The 24,637-nt window shown below is 44.9% G+C and overlaps 1 protein-coding gene across 1 annotated transcript in view; it reads right to left on the reverse strand.

Annotated features, from left to right (window-relative positions):
- Window positions 1–24,637, reverse strand: part of RREB1 (ras responsive element binding protein 1) — a 133,223-nt gene that overhangs the window by 70,311 nt on the left and 38,275 nt on the right. Inside the window, 1 exon segment of the mRNA XM_058555324.1 lies at window positions 1,247–1,364. The gene's annotated coding sequence lies outside the window, so the exon portion shown is untranslated.

The raw sequence follows: 24,637 nt of genomic DNA on the forward strand, positions 1-24,637 counted from the left end.
CCACATTTGAAAAGAAGAACAGAGTCACTGGACTCATCCCTGAAAAGCTGTTCAACCCAACCAGCCCCTTGGAGCTATTACACGATTTTACTCTAGTTTGCCCTTGTGTCTTATACTTCAGTTCTCTCTCTGGGACGATGGAGCAGGGAAAAAGGCAAAGAATCTGGTGTAAAACACAATATAGCTCATTGTTCCATGTTAGGAAAAAAATCCACCTTAACAGGGGCCGGCCCAGTGGCGCAAGCGGTTAAGTGCGCGCGCTCCGCTGCGGCAGCCCGGGGTTCGCTGGTTCGGATCCCGGGCGCGCACCGACGCACTGCTTGGCAAGCCATGCTGTGGCGGCGTCCCATATAAAGTGGAGGAAGATGGGCACAGATGTTAGCCCAGGGCCGTCTTCCTCAGCAAAAAAAGAGGAGGATTGGCGGATGTTAGCACAGGGCTGATCTCCTCACAAAAAAAAAAAAAAAAAAAATCCACCTTAACATTAAAGCGCATCTATGTGCTAATTTAACCCGAAGCCAGGTGGCCAGTATTAGTCGATTCTACCTAACCCATGCCTGACCCTGGACTGTACCAGGGCAATAACCCAACCTTCTGATACTCTAGCTCAGGGGATGAAAGACAAGTTTAACAGTTTAAGGCCCATTACAAAGCACCTTTTTCTTTATGGATATTTACAGTCTTAGTATTTTCATTCTCTCCTTTGTTCCCTGACTCTGTCCTACTCATCAGCCCTGCCACTGCAAATAATAATAATAATAATAATAGTAAACAAAACAGAAACAAAAATCACTGGCCCTATTCTAATATAATCTCCAGCTGGAACCAGAGAGGACTGGGAACCCAAAGTTCTCAAATCACAGATGTGAAAAGAAATGGTCATCTTCATTGACACGGCCAAGTGGACTGGTCTGGTGTTCCAATTTTTAACACAGCCTGAATTTGGGGGTGGGAAGGGAGAAGCAGGGACTAGGGTATCTGAAGCATTGCTTCCTGTGAGACCAACGCTCAGCACCCCTTCCGCGATGTCTCATCCCACACCTCAGGCCCATTAGATCAGGAAGAACTAGCCATTCACAGCCATTCACAGTTACAGTTTCACCGTGGTTCTGCATCAAAGCCTCCGGAGGACTTGGAGAAGAGGGAAGGCAACTCAAAGAGAACGTGGGGAGAGAGAGGAGGGGAGAGGAAGATCCAACACTCAGAGTTATTGTGACTCAAGGAAAGTCATTCAAGTTTAACTGACCTGTTTTCTTCGTCTTATCAAGCTGGCCCTCCTTACTGAGCAGCTGGTGCTGGCTGGGCCCAAATGTGGGCTGGGTCACACCTCAAAGCCACCACCTCTGGAGCAGAGTCGGAGCAACCTATAAAAACCAGAAAATGTGACATTAAGACGGAGTCAAGACCAGAAATGATCCTGTCTTTGTACCATTTTCTCCACTTACCACCACCGGGAATCAACAATTAAGGACAACAGAACATTTCCCATCCTCTGCCTGCACTTATAAGCAAGCTTCCAGCTCCCGAGTCATCTGAGCAAGAGGGACCGGAGATGCACGTACCTTGAACAGACAGGAACCCCCAAAGCATGCTCCAACAACATAGAGGGCAACGTTACCTGAGAATGCTTGGACCACTGGCTCCCAGCAGAGCTTTGAGCATCTTAATGGCACGTTAACAGCAGATGCTAACGGACTGCCAGTTTAAACGGCAGAGAAGAACAAGATAGCACTAAGTGCTATCAGAAACAGAGAGGAAAAAAGAAGAGAGTTGAAGAAAGTAAAAAACATGGAACTAAACAGTCCTCAATGTAAAGGAGAGATTATTACATCTTTTCCTGAGTGATGGGGGAAGTGTCCATAACACAATTCAAATAGGACCAAATGCATATCTTTTCCTTTCTGGAGGGAAGATTACAGAAAACTTCTCAAACTACATATGCCCTTCAAGAGTTTGAGCAAGTCTGCTCTGGGGTGTCAGGGGCCTTGAATCCCCGACCCGGGAGAAAGCTGTGTTTAGCCCTCTACAAAGTTAGAGAAAACTGGACTGCAGCATTTCCCAGAGCTACAAGGCTCAGCCACATCCTCTGGGTCTCTGAAAACAGCATCCTGCAGCTAAAGTGAAGAGCGCAAAACTGGGAGAAGACTAAAGAAGTGAAATAAACTGCCACGTGGACAAAACCTGTCGAGAAACAGTTGCTTGGCATATCTTCTCATTTTTATCTCCTTTCAGAGTGTCTGGAGGAAAGCTGCCCGATCATGTCACACGCCCAGTTATCATCTTGAATCTTACTCACTTTGTCCACACACAGTTACTGAGCACCGAAGGCGGGCTAGACCGGTCTGTTGAGGGGTGAGAAGGCTCCACCAACCCCTTCTATAAGCAGCAGCTTCTCAATGATTTTGACACCGTGAACAATTTCTCTCTCTTTACACCTCATTTGCTTCAATTCTCCATCTTTTTTTTTGTCCCTTTCTCTTTTGAAAAGTTCTTTGGATTTTCAATGAAGTTACACGAAACAAGGAGAAACTCATAGGGACAGCCCTTGAATGGGATAGAGGCCTAGAGGAACCCTTATTACACCCCAGTAACTCTCCATGTTCCCTGGGGGCAAGACCCTCCTTGAAGATCTGATGAAAATTATGGACCTTCCCAGAGACAAATGCACATAACCCTACACCAACACTTCCCTTCAGCACCAGGAGGGTCAGGGACCCCAGAAGCTCATTCCAGGACAAGCAGGATAAGAATCCTGATTTTACTTGATATGGAAGCCACCCTCCTTTAAACTATGAATCAAGTCAATTTTATTTAAAATTCCTATGAGGTTTTAGAACTGCACAAACAAAACATCCTTTCAGGTCATCTCCACCCATCTAAACTTAAAGATGCCTAAGGTGAAATTAAACACTTAAAAAAAAAAAAAGCAAGCAAAGTTTCCCTCTGTTATTATTTATTTTTTAATTAATGGTAAATTTTATTAGGAAGTCTGGAGAGAAATAGCTCCATGGTTTTATTTCTAGAAACTGCCACGATCTCTGAATGAGTAAAGTGAACTACAGTTCTATACATAGTTAATAAAAACACACATCAGAGAGACAAGTCTCTGGAAGTAAAATTTTTCAGAATATAACTAACACTCTCATTAAAATTTGTACTCACTCCTTCCCTTCATTTAAAAAAGATACCTTAAGAAGTCCACCAAGTAACCTCCTCAATATACATGGGGAACCAAGGGGAAGAGAGGGCCAACCTTAGCATCTGCACTTAGTATCAGGGACAGACATGACCCTGAAACTTCCACCCTCTGATCGTGAATGTAAATGATTTGAATATTGAGAATGTCTTGCAATTAAGCTGAGTAACTAAAGTCACTACCCTGCTTGCGTCGGATTCTACCAGGTCTGAGGGATTCACAGAACTCAGAGAGTGGAAAAGTACAGGACAGTTCTTAGAAGAAAATTCAAGATACCCCTTACCTCTATCACCACTGCCTCAGAAAAAAAAAAAAAAAAGACCAGTGAGGAGAGGCTGTGTCCTAGATGGCTCCTGTAGGGGAAACGTGATAGAACACAGGCTGAGAAGTTGAAGGGGTGGGTCTCAGGGCTCCTGAGGGAAGATGCTGAATTTCTGGATTTGCATTCCTACACAGGCTTTGCCCAGATCCAGTGGAAGCAGGAGGACTTGGAGAGGGCAGAGGTCCATCACTGAGGATGAGGGGGAGGGGAAGGTCAGCCCCCAGCCTTTAAGAGATAAGAGACAATGCTATGCGAAGCCAGAAAGAAAAGATTAAGGAGTCTGTCTCCAGCTCCAAGGAGATAGCAAAGAAGAGATGAAAGATAAGAGGGAAGATGGTCTAGAAACAAAGCTTCCCAGCTTCTGAAAACCCGGAGGATTCTTGAAGTGAAATCTAAAATCTGTCCTAAGGCCCCCAGGAAAGATGGGGTAAGTTTGGATGCTTGGGATGACAGTAGAGGCCCCCAGATGATGTAATAGTGAGCTTTACCACACTGAACCAGGATAGCCGCAGTGTGGAACCTACACAGATGTCCGCAAATACTTGGGATGGTTGATCCACTGATTGGAACAGCCTAGTGAACAGCCTAGCTGGCCAGTTCTGGCCAACCCAAAACAGGCTGAAAGAATGTGAATTAAGAGGCGTGCAGATACTAAAATGCTCTGAGTTACCATGAAGCTTAATAAGCAGCAAGGAAGCAACAGCATCTCCGAAGGATGAGCTGAGGCAGAAAGGAACTATTCTTTTCTACTCTTGGCTAGGCCGGGGACAGAACCAAACCAAATTGGATGTCCCACCATGGCAATGCCTGTTCTCCCCTGCCTGCAAAGCCTGGGGCAAAACCATCTCCTCTACCCAGGACAGCCTCGCCTATGCTCTGAAGGCGAGGACAGCTGTGATGATGGCTCTGAGTTCCAGGAAGTTGATGTGTTTCTTGGCGTAGGGTTCAGTCTATGCCCTGGATAGGCGGTAACCCATACAAGTCACCCTCCCCTCTCGCTGGCATGGGCTTTTGGTCAACTGGACGGAGCCTTGGAGTGTCACATAGAGCATTCAAGCAGGCCCGCACAATCAGGCACCATGAGCTGTTCCAGCCAGTCTGGATCTTCCTCTTTGGGTGGGGAGGGACCACTAAGAAGAGGGGGATACGCCCCTTGGAACAGTCCCTGTTCAAGAGAGTAAAGTGCGGACGGGACCCAAGACCGTGTACGTGGGCCTCCTCTCCTTGGGTTGTCTTCTGATCTCTGCCTCAAGACTACAGGAAGTGGTCTGACTTTTTAAACTGCTATTGAAAGCCCTCCATGCTCTGGCCTCAGTTTGCCTTCTGGCCTTCTTGCCCACCAGTTCCCATAGTCATCTCTCTGTTTAGTTACTTCTCCCAGAACATCCACCTGCATTCCTCTCCCCACCCCATCCCTCAGGGGCCACTTTTCACATGCAGCCTTCCTGATTCCCACTGACCAAGGCTCTTTGTTCCAAACTCTAACTTTGTAGTAGTAGTATTAGTAAAAAAAAAAAAAAAATAATAATAATAGCAGCTAACAGTTTTTGAACACTACGTGCCACACACTAAGTGCATCATCTCATTTAATCCTCATAGCAACCCGACAAAGATTAGTCCTACTGTACGGAGGAGAAAATTAAGGTGTAGGGGTTAAGTAACTTGCCACCAAGATCACGGTGGTAGAGCAAAGAGAATCTAGTTTCTAACCTCTGTTAAGTTTCTTTTGGACAAAATTTGCAACTCCTGGCACAGGGCTTGAGAGAACAGATGCGCTCTCTTAGTCACGTTCTCTGACTTCTAACAATCATATTCTGAGTCACTTCTGCCCTTCCAGATTGCTCAGCGCCTGGCCTCCCATTTCCGCCTGTTTCTAAGCAGGAAAAAGGAGCTCTCTCCTCCCACCTTTACCTCTGCCTTCCTCTCTGGCAGGAGGCAGGATTGGACTTCCACCTCAAACTAAAAAGTTCATTGCACAGGGCAAGAGTCTGTAACCACTCACTGCCCTTGCTGTGCAAAGGGATGGGGGACTCCATCTCCTACACCCTTGTGTTCTAAAAGTAGCCAGGCAAGGAGTCTGGAAGGAAGCCACTGGCTCTGCCTGAAATCCCAAACAGCCCAGTCCTGCCCGAGTGGCTGGATCAAACTGATCCACTGATGTAAGCTTGAGCTCAGAAGTGACCTGTGTCCTCTGGGTCACTTCTGCTTCCATGGAAATTGAATGCAGACTTGGACCAAGAGGAAGCTCTAGACGGGGGAGCCCATACTCTCAGGTGCTGGGGTGCCAACAAGGTGTGTGTGTGTAGGAAGTAGTGGGGGGGCAAGAGATAGGGAGCATAGAGGGTGGGGAGTGAGTAGTCAGAACTGCATAGATCAGGGCTGGCCAGGTGGCGCAAGCGGTTAAGTGTGCGCGCTCCGCTGCGGCGGCCCGGGATTCACCGGTTCGGATCCCAGGCGTGCACTGACGCACCGCTTGTTAAGCCATGCTGTGGTGGCGTCCCATATAAAGTAGAGGAAGATGGGCACGGATGTTAGCCCAGGGCCAGTCTTCCTTAGCAAAAAAAAAAAAAAAAAAAAGGAGGATTGGCATCGGATGTTAGCTCAGGGCTGGTCTTCCTCACCAAAAAAAAAAAAAAAAAGAACTGCATAGATGAAAAATTAAACACCATACAAAGGAAATCTCACAGTCTCATCCAGTCAGTGAGAAGTTAACTATCACTGACCCTCCAGTGCAGCCACCCCAAAGGGCAGTCCCTGTCCAGCAGCATCACCAACCTTTGTGAGAAAGGCAGGTGCTCAACACATGTCAGTCATTACATTGTCCATCTTAAACTCACACAGTGCTCTATGTCAACTGTATCTCAATATAACTGAAAAAAAAAAAGAAATGCACATTCTCGGGCTCCACCCCCAGAACCACTGCATCAGAACCTCTGGGTGTGGGCCATGCAGTCTTGTTAGTTCCCAGGGGATTCTGATTCAGCCTTGAGAACCAGAGCTCATCTTTATGCAGGATTCTGAAAGAAAGGTGACACAAAACCAAGGATCTCCCTGAAAAACTTTCCTTTGGGAAGAAGCCACTGGTTTATCACACCCCCAGAGCAAAACTCCAGGTGCTGGAGCAGAGACTCAGATGCCAGTTGTAACTGAGCTTTACTCACCACAATAAAAAAATAGTAAATAAATAAGCAGGGGGAGATTAAGCTATGAGGGCCTATTTGAGCTTCCTCAGGAACAGGGATGGGTTGGATGTGAGCTCCAGACAGGGCAGGGCCTGCAGTGCACGGGAAGCAAAACCACTCAGCCTGGGCCTCTACGTGGCTCTGGATCCTCAAAGCCATCTCTCCAGCAAACAGCATTTGCCAAGCTTGTATCACTTGTGGAAAAGCTCCTTCAAGGTTGCTATAGGATGGTCTCTAGCATTGAGCCCTTTGGCCACGATTTCCAGTGGCCCTGTATACCCACAGGGTCCCCCCCAAATCTCTCCCCTTCTCTGTTGCTCCAGGGCAGTAAATGTGCCACAAGGGGTGGGTGAGGAGGAAGAGTTAGGGAGGATGACCCCAAGGGAAGGCAGCCCTACAGCTCCCCCTACAGCCGCAGAACTAGCTCACCATCTACGGTAGCTAGTCTCTCAATGGGACCATGGATGGAGGAAGGAGAACTGAATGGAGATCATCCCTACAGCCTAGAGCAGGTGTCCCTTACCGATTAGGTTTCAGGTGCCCCAGTGGAGACCAGGAATAACACAGCTGCTGATGCTCCTTTTCAAAAGGAATGTTCATTGTCCTTAGGTAAAGGAACATTTTAATATTCAGTAAAGTGTTGGGGGGAGGAGTGGCTTAGGAGAGAGACATGGCTTCTCTCTTAAAAATAAAAATCACTTGGGGGGCCAGCCTGGTGGCATAGTGGTTAAGTTTGTGCGCTCTGCTTCAGCGGCCCAGGGTTCGCAGGTTTGGATCCCGGGCCTGGACTGATGCACTGCTTGTCAAGCCATGCTGTGGCGGTGTACCATATAAAGTAGAGGAAGATGGGCACAGATGTTAGCCTAAGACCAATCTTCCTCAGCAGAAAGAGGAGGATTGGCAACGGATGTTAGCTCAGGGCTGATCTTCCTCAAAAATAAATAAATAAATAAATAAATAAATAAATAAATAAATAAATAAATAAAATCACTTGGACATTTTAATTGTTACATAAAATTTCAGCAGGGAGGCAAGTGTTGACTCGGAAGAGGGGGTTCTTGCTTACCAAACATATCTACATAAGTCAGATTAAATTTACTATTTAAAATACGAACTGCTGGAGGGCCGGCCCTGTGGCTGAGTGGCTAAAGTTCCATGCATTCCACTTCGGCGGCCTGGGTTCATGGGTTTGGGTGCTGGGCACGGACCTACTCCACTGGTCAGCCATGCTGTGGAGGCATCCCACATACAAAGTAGAGGAAGACTGGCAACAGCTGTTAGCTCAGGGTGAATCTTCCTCACCAAAAAAAAAAAAAAAATATATATATATATATATATATATATATATATATATGTGAACTGCTGGAAAGGTGGAGAGATCTTCTGGTACATGCCAGATAAAACTATCCCATGGTACCCCACTCTTCTTGCATCTCTCTGCAGGGGTCTTGGCTTCTTTAGAGTGAGGAAACGGGGCAGGTTCCCAATTATAAGCTTCTCTGGCGGTAAATAAGACTGTGAAGAAGCTGACTCCACTCCTTGCAGCCCTTCTACCAGGAGCACGTCTTACTGACAGGCTCTAACTACTGGCAGACTCACAAAGCCAACATGCAGCTGCCACATGGCAGCCGTTTGTTACGCAGGGCCCTGGTCTTCTGGGAGGGGCCACGGTGGCCCTCAGCGTTCGGCCTTGTCCCTCTCCCTAGGAGAGCCAGTCTTTTCCTCAACATTGTTTTTCTGCCTGGCCACCAGAATCTGCTATTTCATCACCTTCTTGCCCAACTTAGCAAAAACCTGTATGGTTCTCTACTCTTCCAGAAGAAGCTAGGGAGAAAGGAGGTGGGCAGCCAAAAAGGCCTGAATAAGGGAACACTCACACTGGGCAGAGGGGCAGAGGCCCACCAGGCACCCTCACCTACCCCAGGGGCAGGGAAGGGTCTTCCAGACTAAGGCCCTCCAGGGGATTCAGTTCAGGAGCTCCCTCCCCACCCTAAAATCTGCTCTGCTGGCTTATCAGGAAAGGGTGGGGAGAGGCCTCCACATCACACCTTAGCTGAAGAATTTAAAAACAGAAAAGAAGGATATTGCTTTAATAGAAAACAGGATTTAAATCAGAGTATGTCAGAAGTCTAGTGTATATCCAATTACATGCCTTTCAGAGGACCCCCTTCTCAGTAACTAGGGGGCATTAACTATTTGTGACAAACTCTGGGCCAGAAAATGTGTTACGCACTTTACATATATTTAATCCTTCCCCAAATCTTACAAGGTAAATGATCAGATTATTTGCTGGATATTACACAGCTCTTAAGGGCAGGGCCAAGATACTAGCCGGGGGTTGTTGGACTCCAAAATTCTTGTACTTTCTGCTGTACCACAAAGAGGATCATTGAAAAATCATTCAGAGAAGGGCGATTAGCAAACTAGAGGACTGGGAAACCAAGTTGGGGGAAAACAAGAAGTGGCTGAAGGAACTGGAGATGCTCAGCCCATCGAAGAGAAAGAACTGGAGACATGCAAGGCTGGCTGCAAACACCTGAAGGCCTGGCACGTGGAAGTGGGGCACACTCTCCCCACGTGTCCACCATGGCAGGAACGAAGTTTGGGTAGGGGGCACAAAGAAGCAGGTCTGGAACTCCATAATCCTTTACACCAGAGCTTTGAACTACTAGAGCTGCCCATAGATGCAATGAGGCCCCACAAAGTAATGAGTTTGCTGTCCCTGGGAGTATTCAAGCAGTGGGTGGATAATCATAACTCAGTCCTGCAGTGGATGGGAGACCAAGTCAGATCATTCTTCTGACTTCCTGATTGTGTACTTCTAAGCAGACAGTCCCTTTTTCACTATACTGTAAGATTCAGAAGCATACACCAGGAGAATAAACCATGGTAGCATAACTTAAAGAGCACATGATGTGGAGTCTTAAATCTTGAACTGGAAATTCAGCTTGCCACCAATGGAGCAATTTTAAGTCTCGAAGCCTCAGCTCTCTCATCTGGAAAATCAAGCTAATAATACTTGCCCCCCTTAACTCATGATACAGAAATCAATCAAAGGAATATTCATTAAAATGCCGCAAACGGTATAGCATGCCCCAGTATGAGCTATTGATGCTATTTACCTCCCAGTTTATGCAGCCCCTGAGCTGGCTCTCCCCAGCTCCCTGATTCACCCACGGGCCTCCGCTATTGCACTGCCAAAGCTGGGAGGGCAAGGGCCAGTTTGATGACCTTTAAACTTGGAAGCTAGAGCAGGATTTTTTTTTAACAATGAAATATAAATATAATTTAGCTTATGACAAATGCAATCCCACTGAAAATAAGGAGCAGAACAGCTGCTACCACACGCGCAATGCTGTACGGGGAGCAGGAAACAACCGCCTCAGCTTCAGTTCCTGCTGAAACAAATCCCGGTCAGCTTCGCATTTGCTTCAAGGAAGTCGGCACTGCTGGCTCCACAGGGACCTCGCTCTTCCCCATATTCTCCATCACCTCTTCCCTCCCGGCTACAGAACCCGAACACAGTGCAGCCGACACCCAGCAACTCGCCCCAGACTCTCAGGCAACTGGACTTCAGTGAGTGGATCGCTCTGGACACTCCTCTAAAGTGGATCTCAGTGCCTTCAGTCACATTTACAGCTTTGGGGAGGAAGCTGGGGTAAAGTTCAATAGCAGTTTGTAGAGCGTTTTAGGCAATATCCTGCAACTCTTTCACAGGCCCTGAGGTCGTGGGGCTGGCCTTCCTGGCATGCTCGGTAATGGGTTGGCAGCAGAGGCTGCAGAAACAGGATTTTCTACTTTTCCCCTGAGGAGGAGCTGGATGCAAGCTAAGCACCCCAAGGGCAGGTGGTTAACCTAGGATCTAGGTTTCAGATTCCCAGAATCCAGGGCCCGTTCAGGACTACACCCCTTATAAAACCAAAATTACTTTGTGGAAGATAAAAGTGTTGTTCGAAATGCTTCTACCCTAACAGTTCAGAGAAAGCAGTGGAAGGAGGAGATCACATCTTTCCTCGCCCCCTGGAAAAGTGGTCAGCTGTGGTCAAAATTTCACAGTGGGTAATCAGACATTACAAACCGTCAGCTGAGAGTGACTGTGCTCGTGAATTTACCGTGCCCAAATGACCAGGAGCTCGACCGGCTGCCCTCTGTGCCAAGTAACGGGTGACATTTTCCCCTCTATTTTGTCTCTAAGAAAATTATAAAGAAAAACAAATCTTCTAAGATGTAAGTGGTTGATAAATGTTTATCACAAGCAAACCAACCAAAAACACTAGCAAGCAAATGGTGTTTCTTAAAGTAAACTTAGCAAAAACCAAAAGCTATCACAGGACAGGATGGGGGCACTGTGAGGGAGGTGGCACGTGGGCTGGTTTCTGTGTGCTGCCCCCACCCCCACTTCACTGCCCAGCACAAAGAAGCAGAGGCACCTCGGAAGGAAGGCGGCGTGTGGGGGGGATTAGCGTGGTCCTGGAGGAAGCCTGAGGCACACAGTCCCTCTTGGCGTGTCTCCCCTAAGCCACTGGGAGGGTGATTAGTCCACGACAACTGCACTCCCTGGGGTGTCTAACTGCACTGCTGCTGCACCAACACAAAGAGCCAAGCCCCTCAGCCCTGCAGGGTCCGAAACAGCATAGCGTGCCCAAAGCACACTGGCTCCTTTGGTTTGATTGAGCTCACACTCGCACTGACCATGCCGAGGCTCTTCCCCACCCTGAAACACAGATAACCCTTTTGCAAACTCCTAAACTTCCCCCTAAAGCTGCAAAGCACAGGAAGGAAAATCTAAAAGGGGAGATCAACATTAGTCCGACAGGACCCTTCTCTTAAACTCTCTCATACCTGCGTGATAATTCAGCCAGCACCAGAAGTAAACCTAAGAAGAGACAGACACAGTTGAGAAATCAAGTATACTGGATACATCACCACTGTGCATGAGGGGCTGCTCTGCTCATCTGCTCAGCCCAAGGACAGCCTGACACTTCCACCAGGTCCCCATGGATCAGATACCTCCCCAGGGAAAATCTCTGGAGCACAAAGATTTGGAAATGCAAGCTAATGCCCTTTTAACTGAAGTAGTGTGTAATGCAACATTCCCTGTCAAAAGGTCTATTTTGATTGAAAAAAGACTGGCCTCTATTAACATTTTCATGACATGAAAGTGTTTTAGTGTATTTATGAAACCACAACCTGCTTCTCAGATAGAGTTCCTTAACACACTTGCAATCATAAAGCTGAGGATTGCTCACCCCCTTCATTTTACTTGAATGCCTGTGATAAACGCACCCTCCTGTTGTTCAAGAAGAACATCCCACTCTCTCCTTTTATCTTCCCTTAACAGTTTGCCATCCAGTGATAGGAGGGGCCTCCCCTCCAACAGTCCGCACTTTTATCTCCCGCTGACCACGGCAACAACACGGAGCACAGGGCTGGATTTCCTGCAGCTCGCCTGGAGGGGCTGTTTGGCTTGTTTAAATATTACTGGCCTCTAGAACCCTGGAACAATGCCCGAGCAACACCTACCCGGCATCCATTTCAGCTCCAACTTTAAAAGCTTGCAAGTCCAATGTACCAGCACTCCCCGCACCTCAGTGTGGGAGAGGCTTGACGCTTCCAAGAAAGAGAACTCATCTCTGGGCTCACCTATATATTTGCTTTCTGTCTGCAGCAAACGTAAGAGCTATCTTCATCACAGTCCAGAAACCCCAGAAGTTAGTTACAGTAGCTCAGGGTAAACTCTGAGTTTATACGACTATTATTAAAATAATTCAGTAGCATTTAATAACATCCTTTAACCACTGGAACACAGAGCAGTACACCATGTGCTTCCTTGCGTAAGCAAATGGCCTGGAATACACTGGCCCCCTCGTCTGCAGAGTGAGCACAGGCCATGATCTTTGAGTCCCTCCCAGGCCTAACTGCTGTGAGATGCAACCCTGCTGGGATGCCTGGGTGTTTTTAGGTCTGGTCTCAAAAGTACTTCCACCTGCCTAACGCTATGAGCGTTCCCGCGAATATCCAGGAGAGGGAACAGCAGCAAACTCCACTTCTGAGTGAATCAAGGCAGAGTGAGACTGTGTGCCAATAACGGGATGGAACAACTGAGGGAGTTCTCACATCAGAGCAGAGGACCCTGACTCCCTGTCATTCAAGGCCAGGAGTTCCTCACACCAGCACATGTGAGGTTAATAGGTTCAGATGATGATAAGATCAGATGTTTAAAACAGTCCCCCAGAGTTCCTTTCTGGGGTATGAGGAATCTTTCCAAAGTCAATTAAAGAAAAACTTGCTTGACTAAATATCTCTTAACCCTTTATAATCTCAGAGGTAAGAGGGCTAGGTGGGAGAAAGGAGACTGACTGATGACAGTAGGCAAGGCCACCATGGAGAAAATGGTGGCAAATGAGCGACAGAAGCCAGGTTACGGATTAAATCCACAACACCAAATTCTATGCCAACTCTCCAAAATGAAGCTGGCATTTTTAGGGTCTTTTTCTTTATGAGGCTAGATAATAGAGTAAAAAAGGGTGTGCAGAGACCAGAGCAGCCATGCTGTCTCCATGCAAAATCGAGAACGTTGCCATCTGTGTGGCCCCTCTCCTACAGCCACAGGACTCAGCCCTGTCATTGGTCCATCTGAGAACAGAAGCCAGCTAACTGGTTCAGCCCCACCGGCCAAACGGCAAGCACTCTTCAACATCCTCAATTTCCTCCCAGCCATGAAGTCAGGAACAACCCGTACAGACAAAGAAAATAGAAAACTTGCGAAACAACATCATCTAGCGTGCTCACTGAATATGCCCGAGGAAATTTTTTCAAAGCTCTTTAAGATGCTTCATTACAATTCTGGAAAGAAAATACAGTCCACTACACCCAGGCACGCACATGTTCACACAAACCCAATTTCATGCTCTGCCGGCCCCACAACTAAAATGCAGAAGTCAAAATATAACTCAAAAGAGTGGCCCCAGTTACTTAACAGATTTGGAATTGTAACTGACACTTTTCCATAAACTATATTAGAGGCCAGTGACATCCTGGCATGTTCCCAATCTGGAAACACAATTTTCCTCAGGGAAAAAAAAAAAGGACTAACAGATTATACAACAATTTGCTACCTGGCTATAGTGAAAATGATGTTTGCAGGAAAGACAGGGATGTAAGGAAAAAACCTCATCGTCTCTTTATTCCTTATAGTTAACCCCTAATGCTGTGCTCCGGGCAAGGTAAGAATAATCCTTTCCCGAATTCACCTGCAAGAAACTACTAATCGTGGTGATGACTTTTTTTTACCCTGCTAGCCAAGAGTCACTTAATGGGATACGAGTTTGGACGACAGATATGCAAATTCTAGTTCCGCCTAACTTACATTGAGATTCTGAAAGCACCACGCTATTGGTTCTAGTCATGTGTTCTGTACACCCCAAATTTATAATCAAATATTATTATTCACATTCATAACATTAGGCAAATGCTCCTTTAATTTTATTTAGCTTACAGAAAGGAAAAACAAAAGGACCCACTAACCCATCCAAGTTGACAGGCCTTAAAACTTTCACAGCTTCTTCACACTTATCATCTCTATGGCTTCAGCCACCAAACAGGTTTCATTAAAAAACTGGGTCTCAGGCCGGCCCCGTGGCTTAGCGGTCAAGTGCGTGCGCTCCACTGCTGGCGGCCCGGGGTTCAGATCCCGGGCGTGCACCGACGCACTGCTTCTCCGGCCATGCTGAGGCCGCGTCCCACATGCAGCAACTAGAAGGATGTGCAGCTATGACATGCAACTATCTACTGGGGCTTTGGGGGAAAAAATAAATAAAATTATTTAAAAAAAAAGCAACTGGGTCTCTTTAGTTTCCTACAGTTTGAGTTCCAGGCCCATCCTTGCTGCTTTCAGTGTGCTGGAGCCAAAGCCTAGGAAAGTGCATAGAAAATGTGCATTCTCTGCTCAGGGTTAATATTAGTTGCTTAAGACATTCTATACTATTTTTGTACCCTAGATGTAGGGCAAGATTTGGTATCAGGGTGAAAACCTGAAATAGGATGATCATTCTCAGACATTAGTCTACTGATGTTCCAGATGTCAGAACCACCAAGAAATGGAAGACAGAGCCCCTGGCCTCAAAGGCTGATACTCAGGCTAGGGAGGTAGAGCAGGCAGGACAGAGATAAATTCTAATCCCAGGGAAAATGGATTATGAGCCCAACACTTTAAGGGCTGCAGGGCTCCCCAGCGGTAAGTCATCACGCATGAGAGGGCAGGAGAGCAAAGGCAAACCTGAGCTTGAAGGAAAGATGGGCTTTCAGAAGACAGTGCATTCCAATTAGAAGGAAATGTATGGGGGAAAAGCACAGAGACCCAAGAGGTGTGACTGGGGAGAATGCAGTGTTTTGAAAGCATTAGCTCCTAAATGCCTACATTTTCTCCCTTCTCCAATGAAATGAGAAAAATCAAACGATTTATTGAGAGTCTCACAATGCTGAATTCGTTTTTTTTTTTTTTTAGGTTAAAATGCCCCCTTTTAAAATGAGATGATCAAGACAGTAGATGGCTGAGACTGTTTTTTAATGCCCTTACTTGGTGAAAGAAAAAAAATGGCAATCCTGTGTCTAACTGCCAAAGTTTTGCCTTAGGTTTCTGGCCATGAAAACAAAGCCCTTGGGAGCCATCGGACGATACCAGCACACTGTCGAAGGAGGGAGGGCGGAGAGGGGGAAACGGCAAAGATGGGGCTGGCACAATTATGATGAGGTCAAGGTTCCATCTCAGAGGGATGAAGTTGATCCTGTGGCTGTGGGAACCCACTGAAGGGTCCCCTACATTTTTTTAAACTGTGGGATGAAATAATCATATCCATATTTTAAAAAGCTCTTGGCAGCAGTTTGAAAGATGGATGATAGAGGCACATAACCCAGTTAGGAGGCTACTACAATACAGTCAGACACGAGGAGCACAGGGGTCCAGGGACCAACCAGGCTGTGAGGAGACGCCGGGCTTCCTGCATTGGCAACAGAGTGGACAGCAGGGCACTCAACTGAGTTGCGGAAAAAAATCACAGGACAGGAGAGAATAAAGAGAATACAGCAGGAAGGGACTGGTTATGGAAGAGCAGGATTAAGAGAGGAGTTCTCTTTACAAGAAAACCTAAAAACGTCCATAGACAGAAAGGAGCAGATGGGGAAAAAGGAGAAGGTTCTGGGGGAGGCCAGGGGGCTGCCAGGCACCAGAGATGAAACACTTGTGGCTGACAGAATAAGTAACATATGTAGGCATGTAAACATACTCCTTCAGTGTCAAATTGGACTCTGCTAATGAAATTGACCACCATACGTGGCTAATGTGGGGGAAAGTGCTTAAAAAGCCTTAACTAACAGGTTACAAGCCTACACAAAACTTTACAAAATATAAAACAAAAGAGAAACAAAATCTATCCCTTTCTGTCTTTCAAAGAGCCTATCATATAAAACTACCATGTTAGATACTGGGCAAAACATTTTATTGAATTGATAAGATCTTAGAGCAGCAACGTCCAGTTGGAGGTTCTGTAATGATGAAAATACCCTCTATTTGCTCTGTTAGCCACACGTGGCCACTGAGCACTTGACGTGAAGCTAGTGTGACTGAGGAACTAAACTTTAAAATTTTATTTAAGTTTAATTTAAATTTAAATACCTACACATGGCCAGCAGCTGTCTGGCTGTTGTACTAGACAGTGTAGGTCTATGGTATTTTTTTTTCCCTCCAGTAATCTTGGGTTACTAGATTGTAGTCCTTAATTTGTTTATTTCTTGGGGTTTTTAAGCCCTAAGGCAGGAATAAAGATGATCTAGCATGGTTTTACCTGCAGGCATGGGAGGGTAGTGAGCTGATCCCACAACTAACTCACTTTGCATGATTCTTCATAGCCGTGTTTATCAGAGTTTCAACGTATAAAGGGAAATAACCCATGAAACCAATAATAGAAGGATGTCTCCTAAACTAGACTGACTTCTCCTAGGTGAGTCATCCCCACACTGTCCCATCTACCCCAAACCTGCTCAGGCCTGGTCCCAACTCAAACATGAAAGTGAGTATGTGAAAACATGGGAAATGTTTATAAAGTTAGATTGAGTTTAAAAAGCAAGTTAGTAGATTTAAGCATTCTATGTTATGATAATGTTATTTAAGGACAAAGTCTGGAAGATGCAACCTCAGATAAGATATGTGTGATGGGAATATGGTGATTTTTTAAAAATAAAAGTATAATTTAATGTCACTGTAAATTTGATTTTTATAATTTAAAATTATTTTTTTAAGTATACAAGAAAGAAAATAATCAAACCACATTCCTTCTTAAGATGTGAAACTGTTCACCTCCCTCCCTCCCCCACTTTGTGTCTTTAGGCCCAGTGCCTGGTACACAGTAGGCATTTGTCTAGTTCATTCTATAAAATCAGGGGTGATATGCTCAAGTTGATAAGCCCTGTTCTATAGACAAGTACAAGACTCATACCCTTGAAACTGTATGTAAAATTTATGTGGTATTCATTTTTTGGGGAAAAGAGTCCATAAATTTGATCAGATTTCAAACCTTACTTTTTCTTGTGAAGATGACATCAGATCTACCATGTAATTCACAAACAGTATCTGGGCAATAACTCAATAAAAATTAGTGAAATCAATCCCCCAATCTCCCAATGCCTGCTATCAACACTTATAATTTTAGAACAGAATTCATCCTATAGAAAGGAAGAGGGGGGTAAAGAAATCATTGTGCGCCCCATCTATGTCACTGTGTTTATGAGATTTTGTTCTGTCTCTCCCAGTTATTCCAGGAATATCTGCTGGAACCGAGTTAGTTTCTTGATGCTGACTATAAGGTTAGAACTTTCTGAGTGCATATTATCACCATCTCGAGGCCATCAAAGGCACCGAGGAGGTTTTCTGTAAGATCCATGTCCAGGTGCGAATGTGGCCCAAGCACAGCTATTCCTGGGAATCTCAAAGGGGTCCCAGAACAGAGAGGGGTCTTGTGGAGGACGTTTGTTTTGCAATTAACAAAAGTCAAAGGGGGTGTTAGTGAGCCGTTTAAGTAGAACCAAAGAATTAAAACCGAGTCCCTCTAAAAACTGAACAGTTCTTACTTAAATTGCAATGCATAAATAAATTGGCTATAAAAGGGAGGATTATATCAACTATAACATTCAAGAGTCAACCAGGAGAGTGAGAAAAGTGACTGTGATTAAAAGGTGTTGGGGGGGTGGGTAAACTGGTTTGGTGGATGTTTTCTCATGTGTCCTCTGAAGGTGAAAACCAACCAATTTTTTCTGGCTTGCAAGCTGTCAGAGGTTAAAAAAAAAAAACCACCACCACCTACCTGAAAAAATAAACAAATGGGACCTGCAATCTCCCTTCAAATGATTTAGGGGGGAGGATATACTTCTTGATGATAAAAATGTATGTCAGTTACTTCAATTAGTAACTATTGATCTTGATCTACTACTAGACTTGGGGGGGAGGGTGTTCCAGAAGCTCACCAACTAGTTGAGAGAAAAAAAGAAAACACAAGAAGGTAAGAGAATGAAGTATTGTCTGTGCAATACTAATTTTAAGTCCAGAAAAAACACTGGCCTGTGTATGCAGAGGAGTATCAGAGGTGGAAGAGAGGCTACAAGGAGCTGATACAGAGAAAGGACCAGGAGAAGCCCCAGAGCCAGGTCCTGCTTACAGAGGGTGCGTGAGGGAAAATCAGGGGGAGCTGGGACAGCTGGGATTGGGGCAGGGGGTGTCAGCTCTGTGTAAGCCTGAGAGGATGATGTCAGAATTTTAAGAAAACCTGTTTAAACATGGTATGGGGCTGTAGGGGAGGGAGACTAGAAATGGGAACAAAGGGAAGAGAGAGGGAAATGTAAACCTCAACACCTTTCAAAGACCTGCCGAGACCTGGAAGCAGGCTGGATACACAATGGAAAGAGCGGAGGGAGCTAAGGAGTAAGGGGGTTGGGCTAACTTCTTTTTTAGACACTTGGAAAGTGAAGAAATGGAGGAATCAGAAGGGAAGGTCTTAGTACTATGGGATTAGTACATGGGTGAGAAATCGGGGCTAATGAGTGCACAAAGGAGGTGAGGCCTGAGCCAGGTGAGTTGACGAAATGCAGGGATAAGAGGGTCCAGGATGAAGACCCATTTTAAGCCACAGAGATAGGACTAAGGTCCCCAGGAGGGAGGAGAATGTCCAGATAAATGTGAAAGCATTAGCAATGAAGGGGCATAACTCTCTGAGTCTGGAAAGATGAAAGAGTAAAGAGAAGAACATTTGAGGCGATGCTCAAGGAAGCTCATAGTTAGGTGGTCTTAATCTTGAGGACACAGTAGACACTCAAATATTTTACTGGTTAGTAATGTCAAGAAAAGAGGCAGTCAGGTCTTATGCTGTGAGTAGGAGGAAGAGAAAAGGAGCAAAGGACCCTAGGGAGCTGGCAGGAGGGAGCACAGTGGCAGTCAGAGATAAATAAAGGCCTCCCCAGCAGCCAGGAAAGATGATGCTGAACAGAGGGAGGCCCTCAGTTAGCTTAGGTATTTACAACCATGTGATCTCAAGGTGCTCTTGAACAAGAATGGGCTCATGGGAGCACCTAAGGGGCCTTCTGCAAGTCTCCCCTCCTACTCAGGGTGAGTCTGGCATCCTGTTTCCGACTCTGGATGGCTGGCTAAGGAGAAGGGAGGAAAACCGTGTTATTTCAAATAGTTGCATCTTTTATTCCTGCTATTTGAGGCAAGCCTATTACGTTTCTTCCAACAGATGCCCAATTCACACATGTAGCTGCTCTCCTAAACAGTAAACAAGTGGATTCTATCTACAAATAAGGCACCACGGTCTCTGAGAGGAGAGAAAACATTTTCCAAATGCCCAACCCAAAATGGCTTTCACTTTTTTTTTTTCTTTCTGGCTGAACTTTGCAACTCTAACCCAGATGTGTCTCAGTGCGGAATGTAGCCGGGAAATCTGCAAGGGACACGCTGGAGTTGGGTCTTAGAAGGCACAGAGCCCACCGAGAGCACAGAGTGCCCGCCTTTCTGCAGGGTAAGCTGGTCTGGGCAAATCTGCACTCGGGCCTCCGTGATTCAATTAGTGTGAGTTCAGTTGCTCTTTTTAAGGTCAGTTCTTTCTCCTTTTGTTTAGATCTGACTCAAGATTTACTTCAATTATCTACACCTCTGTTAGAGTACCTAAGCAAATTAAACCATTTAAAGTGATGAAGGGAAAGGAAATGATGAAAGAAGAGGGAAGGAAGGAACTGGATCTTTAAAACAATGTATGCATAGTCTCCTCCCTCTCCCCTCCATCATCTCTCTTCTCTTAAATTACTAAACTCCTAGACAAGCAACTGTTTCTAAAGGAAAATTCTAGACTCAAAGTCTGAATGTGAAAACCCCGTGGTTAAGCCCAGGCTTGCAGAAAACTAAAAATTTCAGCAATTCTGGAATGAAATGTTATGTGCAGAGCTATACAAAGCGTAGCAGCTGTTCCCAGCCAACATGAAAACCGAAAGGGGTGATGCTATCTTTATCCTCTACCTAGAGTCAAAGCTGGTACCGTCCAGGGTAGAGCTGCCAAGGAGCTGTCTCAGTTCTAGTCTGCTGAGCACAAGAGACAAAGAAGGCAAGGGAATGCATGGGCCAGCAAAGTACACCCAAACAGCAACAAATAATAGACCCACCTGGAAGAGAGAAAATGAAGTTAATAATTAAAAATTTTTAAAGGATGCGAGGAAACAGAACTGCTTGAAAAGCAGTTCTCAATGTCATTTGGAAATCCTTTTCAATAAGTTCAAAATTCAAAAGATTAGATTGTGTCTAACTTTGCCTGAATTTCCCAAGTGGAAAGGGGAGAGCCCTTTATCGATTTTCTTGGAAGGAAAAACACATTTTCTCTATTAAAACTCAAGTTCTGCTCATAAAAACTTAACAGAAACCTTCTTCAAACCATCTCATGGAATCAGGCCTCAGATGAGCATCTCAGAGGGCAGATGATGATGGAAAATGAAATACCCAAGAAGAATCAAAAGGAAAGGTGATGAGAACAGGGCTTCTCTCATAAGCTTGAAGTTTACACATAGGTTAACTGAAGAAAATGCTCTTTTGGTGTGACCGAACTATCTCACTCTGAGAAAACACTTCCCACTAGCAACTTCGTTCTACCCCTAACAACCTCCATTCTATTTATTGTTCAGTTTTAAATGACTGGGCAACTGCTGCCTAGCCATGCATCTCCAGGATTGGCCAACACTGTCACCAGCCCATCACACACGTAAACCACCAACGAATGAAGCTAGTGGTGAGGGGCTTAACTTGTAATGTGAACTGCCACCGACACACCACACTTCCTGCTAATTCTGACAGACTGTCTCCATTCAAGAAAAAGTGAAAAACTACCACAGGGCCTGATGGGTTACCAGATTAGCACGCAGAGCTGCACAGCAGTTAAGGAGTAGACTCAGGAGCCACACTGCCCCCGGTTCAAAACCTGCCTCTTCCACTGTCCAGCTGCGGTGAGTGGCCTGACCTTGTGGTACCACCCTTACACAGTTATGGAACCTCTCTCTGCCTCAGTTTCCTTATCTGTAAGATGGAGACAATGATATACCTACTTCATATGGTTGTTGTGAGAAACAGATGAGTTAAATCTGTAAAGTGCTTAAACACGGTCTGGGACATACAGTACAGACTCCCTAAGTGCTTGCTACTATCCTATATGTGCTCACACCTGAGCATATGTTTACTGCACAAATACACTGGCAAGTGCATATCAGCACTTCAGGGTTAAGTCACTAATTATCAGTTCAACAGATGCTAAAGACATTCCATTCATCCAGGGCACTGGTTCTCAAACTTGAGCATGCATCTAGAGACCTTATTCTGGGCCCTACCTCCAGAGTTGCTGATTTAGAAGGTCTGGGCTGGGGCCTAGGAATCTGTGTTTCTAACAAGTTCCCAGGTGATGCTGATGCTGCTGGTCTGGGGATCACACTTTGAGAACCACTGTCCCGTGGAAGAGTTAACTACTTATGTCCTGTGCCTCAGGCCTAAGCCTTACCCTGTTTATGTGCACAGTGAGCCTTAAGGAGATAAAATTGGAAAGGAGATGAAATTGGAAAGGAGAATGGCAAATATGCCCTTGGCAAAGAGGTTTACTGCTCAGATAACATCCATATGTTCTTCCATACTACCTAGCACCCCTACACCTCTGCATGTGGCAGATCACATGACAAGTTCTGGCCAAGGGCTGTGAGCCAAGATGACGTGTGTCACTTCCAGGCTGAAGCTTTTAAAAGTTGACGTGTGACCCACTAGCTCCTTCCTTACTCTGGCAATCTGGAAGCATATGTAAGATGAGAGCAGCCTAGATCCCTGGGTCACTGCTTGGAAGGGAGCTATACTAGAGAGATGCTAGACCTGCAGTGCATTTCACATGAACAAGCAATGACATTTTATGGGTTGAGCCACTGAGATTTGAAAGTTTGATACTTGAGTATAGCTTAGCTTAACTACACTAAACAATTCCCATCATCCGTATAAAAAGGACCTCACATCAATCTTATTAAGTCCAACCTAGTAAAAACAGATGTGAGGTACCAATTAGTTAGCTAGGATTTCTACTCTCCTTCACTTCAATTTGTCAAAATAGTTGAGTTTTTTTTAACCTCCCATTTTGGGTCTGTCTCTCACTAAATATAAAAATTCTTCACTACGGAATCATTATGTAACAGTTGCCAATAATTTAGAAAGCTAAATATGCTAAGAAGTATTGAAAATGTGAAAAGTAAATACACTGAAGGATTCAGATCAAGAGCCCCATGAAACAATGCATACGCACACACACAGACAGACAGACATATACACGTAAACTACTGGAATCCCTTGACTCTAAAAGGCAGGCCAGGAGGAAAGGGTTTCAATTTTATTTATTAAATCATGTGTGAATATATAACGTATTTTGCCCAAATGGGAAAAGTGATCTCTTTAAAGTAAAAACATCACCATTTAACCACAAAACTGTTCTAAAAAAAAATCATAATTTCCAGTCAACCTAGGAAAATTTGCAATTTAACATGCAGGTAATGAGCTATCCACAGTATACTACTTTCCAGACTATGCAGAATTAAACACAATAAAAGATTCTCCTCTCACAAAAATTACTACCATGCACACACACACCTACACACAGCCAAAACAAAGTGTAATCTAGAACAACTCGACAACTTAAACTAGAAATGTATGAAATACACAAAATTAAAAGAATTGGGGAGAGAGAATTTAAAAATGTGTGATAGAATCACATAGGTCCTTTCTGGTCTTGAGAGCAAAACAGCACTTCTCTGGAGGGCCCTCTATGAGAAGGACTTGAAGTGAGTGAGATCTACAACAATCTCAAAGGTGGGGGAATTTCTTGCTGGAATTCTCCCTAGCTTTTTCTCCAGAGGGCAAGAGAACAACCCCTCTGTGTACATACAGACATACCCGCACATTTGAAAACTCATCTCAGAAGGAGTTCAGTGGCTTTCTGCTCCCCAATTAGCACTGACACAGCTAAGGTTGAGATGAAGGGATCCTGCTGCTTCTGGCCTTCTCAAGTACTTAGGCTCCTTGAGAGCCTCATTCTCTGGGTGTGTCACATTCCATCTCTTTAGGTACTTCCATGTGGCCAAAAAGAAAAAAAAGGTAAACACTCATGTAATGCATTTGGTCACATATTATAACTCAGCTTTAAAATCAGAGTTGAAAATAATAAAAAGGCCCCAATGCTAAAAGCTGAATTTCTCTAATATGTTTTATAGCTATTCAGCTATTGGGTTTTTTGGTGAGTGGATTTTCTTTTTTCATTTTTTTCAGGAAACATGAAAAAAATCATTAAAAAAAGTGAAAACCCAAAAATTGAAACATTTCTATTTAAAAAAAAAATCGTATGACATACTACCTTTAAGACATTAGGGAGACCAGTGACGTCTCCATGGATACCCTAAAACAGGGTTACTTCACTTTTCATTAAGGTAAGCTATCACTGGGGGACATTCTCTTAGGATACCAGAGATAACGGGAATAACGTGCAATTAGATAATAGGTGGATTTATTAATAATCACAGAGCTAAAGAAACTCAGCATCACATCTTGCTAGTACTCTCCTGTAAGGCGCCTGAAAACTCCCCGTTACTTAGCAAGTTGATTTAATAACGCTCATAATGTATCCTCAAATCAGAGTCATTGTGTGTGATTCTGCAAGAGAAACGTAATAGGAACATCCACATTTAGAAAATGAAAGCCATATAAAAGCGACCTCGTGATTTTTGTAGTTTAACTTGCTCGGTTCATTTCTTCCATAGTTATGTTCATAATGAGGGAATCAAGCTATAAGTAAATTCCTGAGAGTTTATAAACATTATGCTTTATATAGCCAAAAGCCCCTTTCCACTTACTTATGCTCAGAGAGGTTTGTGGTTGCAGACTTCTACACATGTCCACATGTCAGGAATTTATTTGAGAGCTTAACAAGATGGTTCTCTCTACTCCCTCACCCAGCCCAGCCAGCCACCTTCTTCTAGAGCAGGGAACTGCAGTGTGCTCATCAGGACAGATGCTCGTCTTTGCTCACTGCTGCTGCCACCTCCAACTTGCACCCAAATAAATCTTAGGCCATACAAATGTCATGTCTCTGCAATGTGCAACTTTTATGCAGACATAAGGCCATGACCAAAACCAGTTCTTGGCTAAATGACTCTCCAACCAGCATATCCCACGCACTTGGAAGTTCCTTCTCCCCATGGACCACTCCTCAGCACAGAGACTGCCTGAGCTTGCTGCCCCTGGGGGCTGGTTTGCAGATCATATGGCTGCTGAAATCCCTCAGATAAAAGCAGGCATTGTCCACTTTTCCTTGAAATCTCAAAATCATGGATAAG

This window comes from Diceros bicornis, chromosome 14, assembly GCF_020826845.1.
Source record: "Diceros bicornis minor isolate mBicDic1 chromosome 14, mDicBic1.mat.cur, whole genome shotgun sequence".
Classification (NCBI taxonomy): Eukaryota; Metazoa; Chordata; class Mammalia; order Perissodactyla; family Rhinocerotidae; genus Diceros; species Diceros bicornis.